This window comes from Schistocerca nitens, chromosome 7 (genome assembly GCF_023898315.1).
Source record: "Schistocerca nitens isolate TAMUIC-IGC-003100 chromosome 7, iqSchNite1.1, whole genome shotgun sequence".
Lineage (NCBI taxonomy): Eukaryota > Metazoa > Arthropoda > Insecta > Orthoptera > Acrididae > Schistocerca > Schistocerca nitens.
The window spans coordinates 110,752,727-110,765,750 of record NC_064620.1 but is presented as its reverse complement, the minus strand read 5'-3'; positions in this window follow the sequence as shown (position 1 = coordinate 110,765,750).

The following is a 13,024-nucleotide window of genomic DNA, read 5'->3' as shown; positions in this document are numbered from 1 at the left end:
GAAGTAGGCCATACATCCGTCAGTATTCGTACGAAATACCCTGCTCCACTTCTTATACAGTGCGTACGCGTCTCGTATCTGTAACTTCCCACCTCCTCTACGGCTCGAGAGGTTGCAGTGCAAGCAGCTTCGGATGGTGTGTCGTCAATGAACCTCGCAAAAAACATATCTTGGAATGAAGACACGTATCAGACACAATAGATCGTTCAATGTGTTTTGTGTGTAGAGGAAATGATGATGTGATGCATAACTGCAAATAATGATTATTAAAATTTACTATATCTTTTAAACAAATAAAGTTGGAGAGTTGACCAATAATCATCAACAGTGCCGTGTATGCTGACTGAAATAACAGAATCAAGATCGGAAAATACTGTATATTTACGAGAAAAGAACTTTGATAGCGTCAAGAGACTGTATAGTTAACTTCAGTACAGATTTGGTCCTCCGAAACTCTTTTTCTAATTATACCAAGTATTGACAATGCAGTGGAGTGTTTTGCACAGACTGACTGATAGTAATGTTCAATAACAGTAGTCGCCTATTAGAGGGTTAGCAGACAGCACAATATCTGTGTTTATTCAAACAATGTATGACGCTGTGCTAAAAAGTAATGCTTCCGAATTTTTCATGTGAAATACTTAAAGACTTTTTAATTAAAAAAGTTATTAACATTCTACCTCTTTATTCTTCATGCCCACATGTTTATTTCTCAACATACTCACAAATTCCTCCCAACGCAACGAGAAACCAGATTATTGATACCGTCTTGTGGAATATTTGACTTCGTTGACAGAGCTACAACCTCACCTCTGCTTGCACTGCTTCATCATTATCAAAGTATAGTCTTCTGAGGCGTTCTTTAAGTTTAGGAAACAGATGAAAACAGGATAAGGCCAAGGCGGGGCTCCATGGGGGATGGTCGATGACAGTGTAATTATGGCGCCAGATTGTTTCAGATGTCTCAGCACTCGTTTGCAGTCTGGCATTATCAGCCTGAAGGAGAGGGTTCAAATGGCTGTGGGCACTATAGGACAGCGCACACGTCCAGGCCCGAGGCAGGATTCAAACCTGCGACCGTAGACTGAAGCGATTGGAACCGCTCGGCTACAACGGCCGGCGAAGGAGAGGGTGTTCCATATATGGGCGAACTCTTGAAATTCTATATACGGTTACAGCACGCTGTTTTACACGCAACGACATAGTTGTTACACTCCGCCATGTTTCAGCATAGGAATCGGAGCCCTCTATCTGCATAGGACTGCATGAGGAACAACTATGTAGAATGGTAATAACGTTTATTTTCTTTAAAAAAGCTTAATGAGTTTTCTCATAATAGATTTGTAGGCATTACTGTCGAGCACGCCGTCGTATTACTTTTATTTTAAATTTTTACTCATAACTTTACTTCATGAGACAACCAGTCCTACCAGGCATGTTCCAGATTCACTGTAGGACACTCGGCAGAATAACGTGAACGACATTTGTTGACGAACCGATGTCACGCGCCTCATATAAGTGTAATTAGAGATTGGTTGTAACACCTTCATCGCGATACCTAGGGAGAGGTGCCTAAACTTTACCTCTTTTGAGATTTATATGTTATAGTCTAAGGAGTTATAAAACTATTTAGCCAGTGATATCCTCAACTGAACTATGCTGTTCTTGGCATTTTACACTCCTGGAAATGGAAAAAAGAACACATTGACACAGGTGTGTCAGACCCACCATACTTGCTCCGGACACTGCGAGAGGGCTGTACAAGCAATGATCACACGCACGGCACAGCGGACACACCAGGAACCGCGGTGTTGGCCGTCGAATGGCGCTAGCTGCGCAGCATTTGTGCACCGCCGCCGTCAGTGTCTGCCAGTTTGCCGTGGCATACGGAGCTCCATCGCAGTCTTTAACACTGGTAGCATGCCGCGACAGCGTGGACGTGAACCGTATGTGCAGTTGACGGACTTTGAGCGAGGGCGTATAGTGGGCATGCGGGAGGCCGGGTGGACGTACCGCCGAATTGCTCAACACGTGGGGCGTGAGGTCTCCACAGTACATCGATGTTGTCGCCAGTGGTCGGCGGAAGGTGCACGTGCCCGTCGACCTGGGACCGGACCGCAGCGACGCACGGATGCACGCCAAGACCGTAGGATCCTACGCAGTGCCGTAGGGGACCGCACCGCCACTTCCCAGCAAATTAGGGACACTGTTGCTCCTGGGGTATCGGCGAGGACCTTTCGCAACCGTCTCCATGAAGCTGGGCTACGGTCCCGCACACCGTTAGGCCGTCTTCCGCTCACGCCCCAACATCGTGCAGCCCGCCTCCAGTGGTGTCGCGACAGGCGTGAATGGAGGGACGAATGGAGACGTGTCGTCTTCAGCGATGAGAGTCGCTTCTGCCTTGGTGCCAATGATGGTCGTATGCGTGTTTGGCGCCGTGCAGGTGAGCGCCACAATCAGGACTGCATACGACCGAGGCACACAGGGCCAGCACCCGGCATCATGGTGTGGGGAGCGATCTCCTACACTGGCCGTACACCACTGGTGATCGTCGAGGGGACACTGAATAGTGCACGGTACATCCAAACCGTCATCGAACCCATCGTTCTACCATTCCTAGACCGGCAAGGGAACTTGCTGTTCCAACAGGACAATGCACGTCCGCATGTATCCCGTGCCACCCAACGTGCTCTAGAAGGTGTAAGTCAACTACCCTGGCCAGCAAGATCTCCGGATCTGTCCCCCATTGAGCATGTTTGGGACTGGATGAAGCGTCGTCTCACGCGGTCTGCACGTCCAGCACGAACGCTGGTCCAACTGAGGCGCCAGGTGGAAATGGCATGGCAAGCCGTTCCACAGGACTACATCCAGCATCTCTACGATCGTCTCCATGGGAGAATAGCAGCCTGCATTGCTGCGAAAGGTGGATATACACTGTACTAGTGCCGACATTGTGCATGCTCTGTTGCCTGTGTCTATGTGCCTGTGGTTCTGTCAGTGTGATCATGTGATGTACCTGACCCCAGGAATGTGTCAATAAAGTTTCCCCTTCCTGGGACAATGAATTCACGGTGTTCTTATTTCAATTTCCAGGAGTGTATTTAAGGAAGGGAGAACGGAAATCCTGAGAAAAATAAACAGACTGCATCTAAATGACAGAATGAAATTTTCACTCTGCAACGGAGTATTTGCTGGTATGAAAGTTCCTAGCAGATTAAAATTTGTTTTTCATTTATTTAGTGCCGCTCTTCTCAGCTCACAGCTCTTCTTCGACTTCTCCAAAGGTGCCTTCATAGGCGAGCTTCACTGAATTAGTTAAATTTAAAAGTAAGTGTCATGTTCCGACAAAGGGTGACTGATAACGTTCTGCCCATTTACAGCATTAAAGAATGAAATCATGAAATAAACGGTGCCACATGAAATTGTAAACATTCCTTTGGGGTCGATGTGCCTTCACGAGATTTCATTAATGGTTACTGAAACCTTCATGAGCATAGCAAAATATTGCCTTTAGGAAGTGCTCTTCCGACTGAGCTACCCAAGCACGGCTTACTATACGTCGTCACAGATGTTCTTCCGGCAGTACCTCGTCAGAAAGAACAGACACCATAACCATGTAAGTATATAGTTCTGGCAATACCGGCAATGACCTTCTTCTTCGGTGCGGATGCACACATATTCCCCGAACTCTTATGGGACTTGTTAAGAATGTCTTCCACGAGCAATGAGTGTGCCGGGACACTACGAATGTAGTGTGTGGACATACAAGGTGAGAATGTGGGTCTTGCGGGAGGTGTGCTCGAGATACTCCCTGCAGTGGCACTATGTTCTGTGCCCTCAGTGGCTCAGCTGGATAAAGCGCATGCCATGTTAGCAAGAAATCCCGGGTTGGAGTCCTGGTCGGGGCACACATTTTCACCTGTCCCCGTTGGTATAAATCAAGGCCCATCAGCAGCTGGGGGTATTAATACAATTCGAATTTCGTTCCAAATTATAGTCCTTACATTACTTTTTGAAGATACTGCAATATAACATTTTCACAATTTTCCGCAACCCTGCACACTTGGCATTAATGCACAATTTGTATTTTATGCAACTAATTATTTCTTCCTTCTCATTTTCCTCTCACATCTCGTTATACATTTCCACTATTTTACAAATGAGTTTCTTCATGGCTTTCCCGCTATATCCAAAACATCTACTTTTCACAGTTGGAACTGCAGTTCCAGATAACGTCTCTTTTGCTTCGGTCAGGTCTTTCTTCAAGGGCTGTCCATCTCTAGTGATCCTTGACTTTGCGTTGAAGTACTGCCTGGAGCTTCCATCATTTACCTCGGATTCTGCACTATTTCTTTCATTTTGCATGTCATAGTTTCGCTACAGTGAAATTACGGGTGGAGCAACCGCTTCGTTCTGCTACGTCTAACGCAAGTTTTGTTACGTCCGACGTGCTTACACTGAACCATCTCTTCAAACATAACAATAAGTTTTTCCACTTCGTTTTCAACTTCATTGAAAAACACTTCAATGTGACATAAAATTTTTGTATCCCCGCTTGCAGCTATGTTTTTATTTTCAGCGTTGTTTCAAATGTTGGCGATGGTACGTTGCTTTTGTTCACATTCATTTAATCCATCGTTACCACCTAGATGTACAGGTACAGTTAAAACCAGTTCATCTGTGCTCCGCTTTACATAACGGCTTTCGGCTGATACACCTATTGCAAAACAGAAATAATTATTTGATTAATAATTTAGGATAAAGAACGCATTAGAGAATTCACTAGCCGGCCGTGGTGGCCACGCGGTTAAAGGCGCTACAGTCTGGAACCGCTCGACCGATACGGTCGCAGGTTCGAATCCTGCCTCGGGCATGGATGTGTGTGATGTCCTTAGGTTAGTTAGGTTTAAAGCAGTTCTAAGTTCTAGGGGACTGATGACCACATCAGTTAAGTCCCATAGTGCTCAGAGCCATTTTAGAGAATTCACTACATCGCTCCTAATTATTCTATTTCACTAATAATGCTAAATGAATCGTTGGAAGTTCACAATGCGAGCAGATTTCTTAAATTGTGCCAATTACATCTATATCATACTCCGCATGCCACCTAAAAGTGTGTGGCAGAGAGTACTTCTGGTATCACTAACTGATCCCCCTTTCCCAGTTCCACACACGAATGCCGCGTGGGAAGAATGCTCTGTATTAGTTCTAATTTCTCGAAGTTTCTTGTGGCCATTTCATTAGATACATTCGAAGGAAGTAGTATGTAGTCAGAATCTTTCTGGAAAGTTCTCCCTCGTAAGACCAATATGGACCTCTTGGTGATGCACAGTGCCTCTCTTCTAACGTTTCCCCCTTGAATTCGTTGAGCTTCTTCGCAACGCTGTGGCACCATTAAACGACCCTGAGATAAAACACACCGCTCGTCGTTGCATCTTCTCTATGTCGGGAGGACGACTGTTCAAAACCGCGTCCAGCCATCTCGATTTAGGTTCTTCGTGATTTCCCGAAATCGCTTCAGGCAAATTCCGTGATAGTTCCTTCGAAAGGGCACGGCGGATTTTCTTCCCTATCCTTCCCTAATCCGAGCTTGTGCCCGTCTCCAATGAGCTCGTTGTCGACGGGACGTTAAACACTATTCTCCTCCTCTATCTCTTCTATCAGCCCTATCTGGTAAAGGTCCCTTACAGATGAACAGCACTTAGGAATCGCTGAAACATGCGCCTTATAGACCATTACTTTCCTGGATGAGTTACATTTCCTTAAGGGAGGACGTTGATGAAATTGACCAAATATGTTAATTTTCGATTTATTTTTTGTTTGCAGTACAAGTCATGGAAAATAATTTCCCAAAGTTTCAATGTTGAAATCGCATCAGAAGTGCCTGAAAATTAATTAAAAGAGTGACGCGGCCTCCCTCCCACGCCCACGTTTTGAAGCAGCACTTCCAATACCTGCTCAATGACAACGATTCTGTGTATTACTTTCAACCAGACGTGTGCGGGATACATCTAGAAGGGCGTGATATATGCTTTTTGGTTTTATAGATCATCTTTGACTCTGTTCCGTGTCTTATAAACAATAACAAACTAGCTGCGTCGTTTATGACGAAGCAGTTCTTTATTTTTGCCTTGTGATAGTGACTGAGATTTATACAAGTGTTCGATTCTCTTCAAGTGTATTATAGCAAGGCTATCAGACAGAACATATACAGTGTAAATGACATGAAGAATGCAGTATGGGCTAAATATTTCCACATGTTGTCAACAGATGAACACCCTATTTATAATCTGTGCCACATTAGCTGGTGTAAATATCTACAAGCTCAGAGGGATAACAACCCCTAGATTCACAAGGATAAGCTTCCAAATTGTATCCTGGATCTTTTCAAGCCCACTTCCAGGTTTCTGGCCGATCCCGCTCTTCTCAAAAAGTGTGTGCATGGCAAAACCCAAAATCTAAATTAGACTCTAAATTCACTCATATGGCAACGGTGCCCTAAAACACATTTGCATGTGCTACAGTTGTCAGAATTGCAACTTATAATGCATTTATTGTATTTAATGGTGGGAAAATTTGGAGGATGAAGGTTTTAGAAAGATGGGGTTCAAGTTAGGAAATCTTACCCACGACATCCTAAGAAAAATAGATTTACAGCGCGTCTCTGCAGCTGAAAAGTCAGTTGAATACCTGGAAAAGGAAAGAAAACAGACAACAAGGATACAGAAGAGAAGCCTTCAAGGGAAACACGACCCAGAGTACAAATGTGGTGCCTTCCGAAGAAGTGACGTAAGAGAAAAAGTTAGGTTGAACTTTAAATTTCGTTTCTTGAAAAGTTTGTTTTTTTAAAGTTTATGTACCTTTTCCTCAGATTCTATGAGCGCTAGAATTATGAAATTTTGTACATATATTTCTGTAAACCTAATAAACGTTGTCTCAAGAGCTAATTTTCAAATTCTGATTGCAACCTGAGATATTGGGCAAATTGCTTGGAATTTTGCATGAATTTAAACGTGTACTTGTGAAATTATAATTAAAAAATTAGGAAAATACTCCTATTTGACGTATTCCAAAAACCTCATGAGAGGTGCTTACAACATGTAAAGAGATGAAACATAAATTTTTGCAGAAATCTCGTGAATACTTTCTGAGGAAAAGGAACATACATTATTTTTTGAAAATAAAACTTCAAATTTCATTCAAAAAAAGTTGAATATATGTAATGAAAAGATTTTATATGTAAATTTGTTACATTCGTGTAAGGCGTGGTACAAAATTTCATTGCCATATCTCCAAAACTGTGTATTTGGTGGATTTTTAAAATAGTGTACGTTTTTTATCAACGTCCCTCCTTAAGATTCTTCCTAGGAATCCCAGTTTGGCATCTGCTTTTCCTGCTATTTGCTTTATGTGGCACCAGACAGATACACCCAGATATTTTAAGGTAAATACTGTTTCCAGCGTCCGGCCATCCTGATTTAGATTTTCGGTGATTTCCCTAAATCACTCCATGCAAATGCCGGGATGGTTCCTTTGAAAGGGCACGGCCGAATTCCTTCCCCATCCTTCCCTTATCCTATGAGACCGATAGCCTCGCTGTTCGGTGATTTCCCTAAATCACTCCATGCAAATGCCGGGATGGTTCCTTTGAAAGGGCACGGCCGAATTCCTTCCCCATCCTTCCCTTATCCTATGAGACCGATAGCCTCGCTGTTTGGTCTCTTCCCCCAAACAACCAACCAACCAACTGTTTCCAGCAATCCAATACCGATACAATATTATATTCGAGATCGCAGTTTTCTTTTCGTCAGTTTCCTGCAGACGAAACACTAGTAATACAATTTTATAACTATCTGAAACTAACGTTACCTGAAGTATATTCACCCCTAAGTAAAACATATTACTTTCACTTACTGTATAGGAGTACCTATCTTCGCGACGTACACAAAACGTTAGATGAAAACTACCACAATGTCAACGCTGTCTTCAGAGAATGTGTTCCCCAACATACGGTACTCGTACCTGAATGTATGGCTCCCCTAAACGTCGGCAGTACATGCGACACGAATTTTATGGTTGTGGTACAAAAATATGAACCGCTACAATATGTTATGGATGGGAAAAACAGGCAGGTTAAAAACGATGTCGATATCATAGTTCTGAATAACCGATACTTTTCCACATTTTTTGGTTTCGTGTGATATCTAGAATTTTTTTTTCACTTTTACTAATAACTGTATAAAAAACCGGTCTATGAATTTACCATAGCAAGCGTGCTTAGAATTTTAGTTTTATAATTAAACTTTTTTTTCAAGTGATATTTAACTGTAAAATATCCATTGCTTTGAAATGTTGCGATAGTATAGTAAATGGGGAAGACGATTAGTGCTACTTCAGTAACTATGGCGACAGGAACTAGAAAGAAACACATTACATACGGATTGGTACAGCACTGTTGAACCAATGCTGCCGGCCGCTGGTGGCCGAGCGGTTCTGGCGCTACAGTCTGGAACCGCGCGACCGCTACAGTCGCAGGTTCGAATCCTGCCTCGGGCTTGGATGTGTGTGTTGTCCTTAGGTTAGTTAGGTTTAAGTAGTTCTAAGTTCTAGGGGACTTATGACCACAGCAGTTGAGTCCCATAGTGCTCAGAGCCATTTGAACCAGCCATTTTTGAACCAATGCTCTAACTGTAGCCATGCGGTGTGGCCTTTTAGACGGTAAACAAGTATGTGCTGATCTATACGGTACTTTCTCACTGTCGTCCTCGGACATCAGTCGAATTAGATAATGGCACGATCCCTAGTTTACAAATTTTTTAATAAGTGCTGTAGCAATTGACTACAATGCTCCATTAGCTTTCGGAGATTAAAAACGGGAAGAGACCCAACGAACGTACCACATGTAAGGAGAAAACATCCCTGTTGTTCCTTGGAACTCAAGGTAAATTTGATTAATGTACAAATAGTTCTATTGGCATCCTGTAAACTTGAGATAATAACTGAATCCTTAATTTTGTGGTTCCTTCACGATGAAAAATTGATACCATCAAAAGTGAGAAATGGGAAAGTCGTCAGATTGTGATCTTTCGCACTCACTATCACGGCACACGTCCCCTTCAACTCTGATATCTTTGCTGTAGCCCACGAGACATATTTTTGCTACAATCTCAACTAAATACAGGTGAAGACCTACTCCTTCACCCGTATTAGAATTTTTCAGCGTTTGTTTAAAGTATACATTTGTTACCAGGAAAAACAGCAATAAAATCGAAAATCGGTTATTTCAGAAAACAGTTATTTTGAGTGGTTTTAACAATTAGGTTAAACTAGAGACGAAAAAACACAGTATAACCGAAAACCTCTTATTTCAGCTATAACCGCCATCCATACAATATGTGCAACTCTCCCTTACCTACGGCGTTGGACGTTAATACACTTCTGGCCATTAAAATTGCTACACCAAGAAGAAATGCAGATGATAAATAGGTATTCATCGGAAAATATATTATACTAGAACTGACACGTGATTACATTTCCACGCAATTTGGGTGCGCAGATCCTGAAAAATTAGTACCCAGAACAACCACCTCTGGCCGTAGTAACGGCCTTGATGCACCTGGGCATTGAGTCAAACAGAACTAGGATGGCGTCTACAGGTACAGCTGCCATGCAGCTTCAACACTATACCACAATTCATCTAGAGTAGTGCCTGGTGTATTGTGACGAGCCAGTTGCTCGGCCACCATTGAGCAGACGTTTTCAATTGGTGAGAGATCTGGAGAATGTGCTGGCCAGGGCAGCAGTCGAACATTTTCTGTATCCAGAAAGGTCCGTACATGACCTGAAACATGCGGTCGTGCATTATCCTGCTGAAATGTAGGTTTTCGCAGCGATCGAATGAAGGGTAGAACCACGGGTCGTAACACATCTGAAATGTAACGTCCACTGTTCAAAGTGCCGTCAATGCGAACAAGAGGTGACTGGGACGTGTAACCAATGGCACCCCATACCATCACACCGGGTGATAAGCCAGTACGGCGATGACGAATACACGCTTCCAATGTGCGTTCGCCGCGCGGGATTATCCGAGCGGTCTCAGGCGCTGCAGTCATGGACTGTGGGGCTGGTCCCGGCGGAGGTTCGAGTCCTCCCTCCGGCATGGGTGTGTGTTTTTGTCCTCAGTATAATTTAGGTTATGTAGTGTGTAAGCTTAGGGGCTGATGACCTTAGCAGTTAAGGTCCATAAGATATCACACACATTGTAACTTTTTTTTTTTTTTTAATGTGCGCTCACCGCGATGTCGCCAAACACGGATGCGACCATCATTATGCTGTATACAGAACCTGGATTCTTCCGAAAAAAATGACGTTTTGCCATTCGTGCACCCAGGTTCGTCGTTGAGTGCAGGTGCTCCTGTCCTGGCCGGCCGGTGTGGCCGTGCGGTTCTAGGCGCTTCAGTCTGGAACCGCGTGACCGCTACGGTCGCAGGTTCGAATCCTGCCTCGGGCATGGATATGTGTGATGTCCTTAGGTTAGTTAGGTTGGTTCTAAGTTGTAGAGGACTGATGACTACAGATGTTAAGTCCTATAGTGCTCAGCGCCGTTTGAAACATTTGCTCCTGTCTGTGATGCAGCGTCAAGGGTAACCGCAGCCATGGTCTCCGAGCTGATAGTCCATGCTGCTACAAACGTCGTCCACCTGTTCGTGCAGATGATTGTTGTCTTGGAAACGTCCCTATCTGTTGACTCAGGGATCGAGACGTGGCTGCACGATTCGTTACAGCCATGCGGATAATGTGCCTGTCATCTCGACTGCTAGTCATACGTGGCCGTTGGGATCCAGCACGGCGTTCCGTATTACCCTCCTGAACCCACAGATTCTATATTCTGCTGACAGTCATTGGATCTCGTCCGACGCGAGGAGCAATGTCGCGATACGATAAACCGCAATCGCGTTAAGCTACAATCCGACCTTTATTAAAGTCAGAAACTTGATGGTACGCATTTGTCCTCCTTACAGGAGGCTTCACAACAACGTTTCACCAGGCAAGGCCGGTCAACTGCTGTTTTTGTATGAGAAATCGTTTGGAAACTTTCCTCATGTCAGCACGTTGTAGGTGTCGCCACCGGCGCCAACCTTCTGTGAATGCTCTGAAAAGCTTATCACTTGCATATCACAGCATCATCTTCCTGTCGGTTAAATATCGCGTCGGTTGCACGTCATCTTCGTGGTGTAGCAATTTTAATGGTCAGTAGTGTTTTTGGTGAACCAACACCAATCGATAACATTAGTACGTATATTGTAAATATCCGCCGAGTGATAGCCGGTCAGCTTTCAACTAAGCTGTGGAGTGTATACGTAGACGTAGGACGCCATGGAAGACGACCTGAGAGAGTAAATCCCACCTGTTCCTTGCCTCCCACTTTGGAGCAGCTCTCGGGCTAACACGTGGCGCGTAAGGTGGAGTGCCCTAGTGTTGGATGGTGCATTGACTGCACGCAGCAGCCGCTTTCAGCACAGCAGGCCGCTTCTTGGCGTGGTTCCTCGAGGAGCGGTGGGCCGCTGAGGAGGCAGCGTGAGGCAGCACGCACCGCACCGCAGCGCAGCGCCACCGGCGCTCCAGCACGCCCCGCCCAGCCACGAGAGGCACTCGGCGGCGGCGGCAGCGCCTCTTTATTTTCCATGAGGCGGCAGTTCGCAGGGAGTGGCTAACGGGCACTCGTCTGGCCACCTGCGCGCCTGAGGGCGGCTGACGAGGCGCCGCCCCCGCAGGTTGCTGAGGCGCGCACAGCGCTGCCTGGCGGCCGAGGGGACGGCGGTCCGCGTGCTGCGGAAGTATGCGTGCCGCGAGGAGCGCGCAATTACCACCACACATATCACTTTAAGCGGAACAAAATCCTTCATTCGGGGAGCAAAAATTCAGAATGTACCTCTGCCACTGCGAATTTATACAGGGTGTTACAAAAAGGTACGGCCAAACTTTCAGGAAACATTCCTCACACACAAAGAAAGAAAATATGTCATGTGGACATGTGCCCGGAAACGCTTACTTTCCATGTTAGAGCTTTTTTTATTACTTCTCTTCAAATCACATTAATCATGGAATGGAAACACACAGCAACAGAACGTACCAGCATGACTTCAAACACTTGGTTGCAGGAAATGATCAAAATGTCCTCCGTTAGCGAGGATACATGCATCCACCCTCCGTCGCATGGAATCCCTGATGCGCTGATGCAGCCCTGGAGAATGGCGTATTGTATCACTGCCGTCCACAATACGAGCACGAAGAGTCTCTACATTTGGTACCGGGGTTGCGTAGACAAGAGCTTTCAAATGCCCCCATAAATGAAAGTCAAGAGGGTTGAGGTCAGGAGAGCGTGGAGGCCATGGAATTGGTCCGCCTCTACCAATCCATCGGTCACCGAATCTGTTGTTGAGAAGCGGACGAACACTTGACTGAAATGTGCAGGAGCTCCATCGTGCATGAACCACATGTTGTGTCGTACTTGTAAAGGCACATGTTCTAGCAGCACAGGTAGAGTATCCCGTATGAAATCATGATAACGTGCTCCATTGAGCGTAGGTGGAAGAACATGCGGCCCCTATCGAGACATCACCAACAATGCCTGCCCAAACGTTCACAGAAAATCTGTGTTGTTGACGTGATTGCGCAACTGCGTGCGGATTCTCGTCAATCCACACATGTTGATTGTGAAAATTTACAATTTGATCACGTGGGAATGAAGCCTCATCCGTAAAGAGAACATTTGCACTGAAATGAGGATTGACACATTGTTGGATGAACCATTCTCAGAAGTGTACCCGTGGAGGCCAATCAGCTGCTGATAGTGCCTGCACACACTGTACATGGTACGGAAACAACTGGTTCTCCCGTAGCACTATCCACTCAGTGACGTGGTTAACGTTACCTTGTACAGCAGCAACTTCTCTGGCGCTGACATTAGGGTTATCGTCAACTGCACGAAGAATTGCCTCGTCTATTTTCGGTGTCCTCGTGG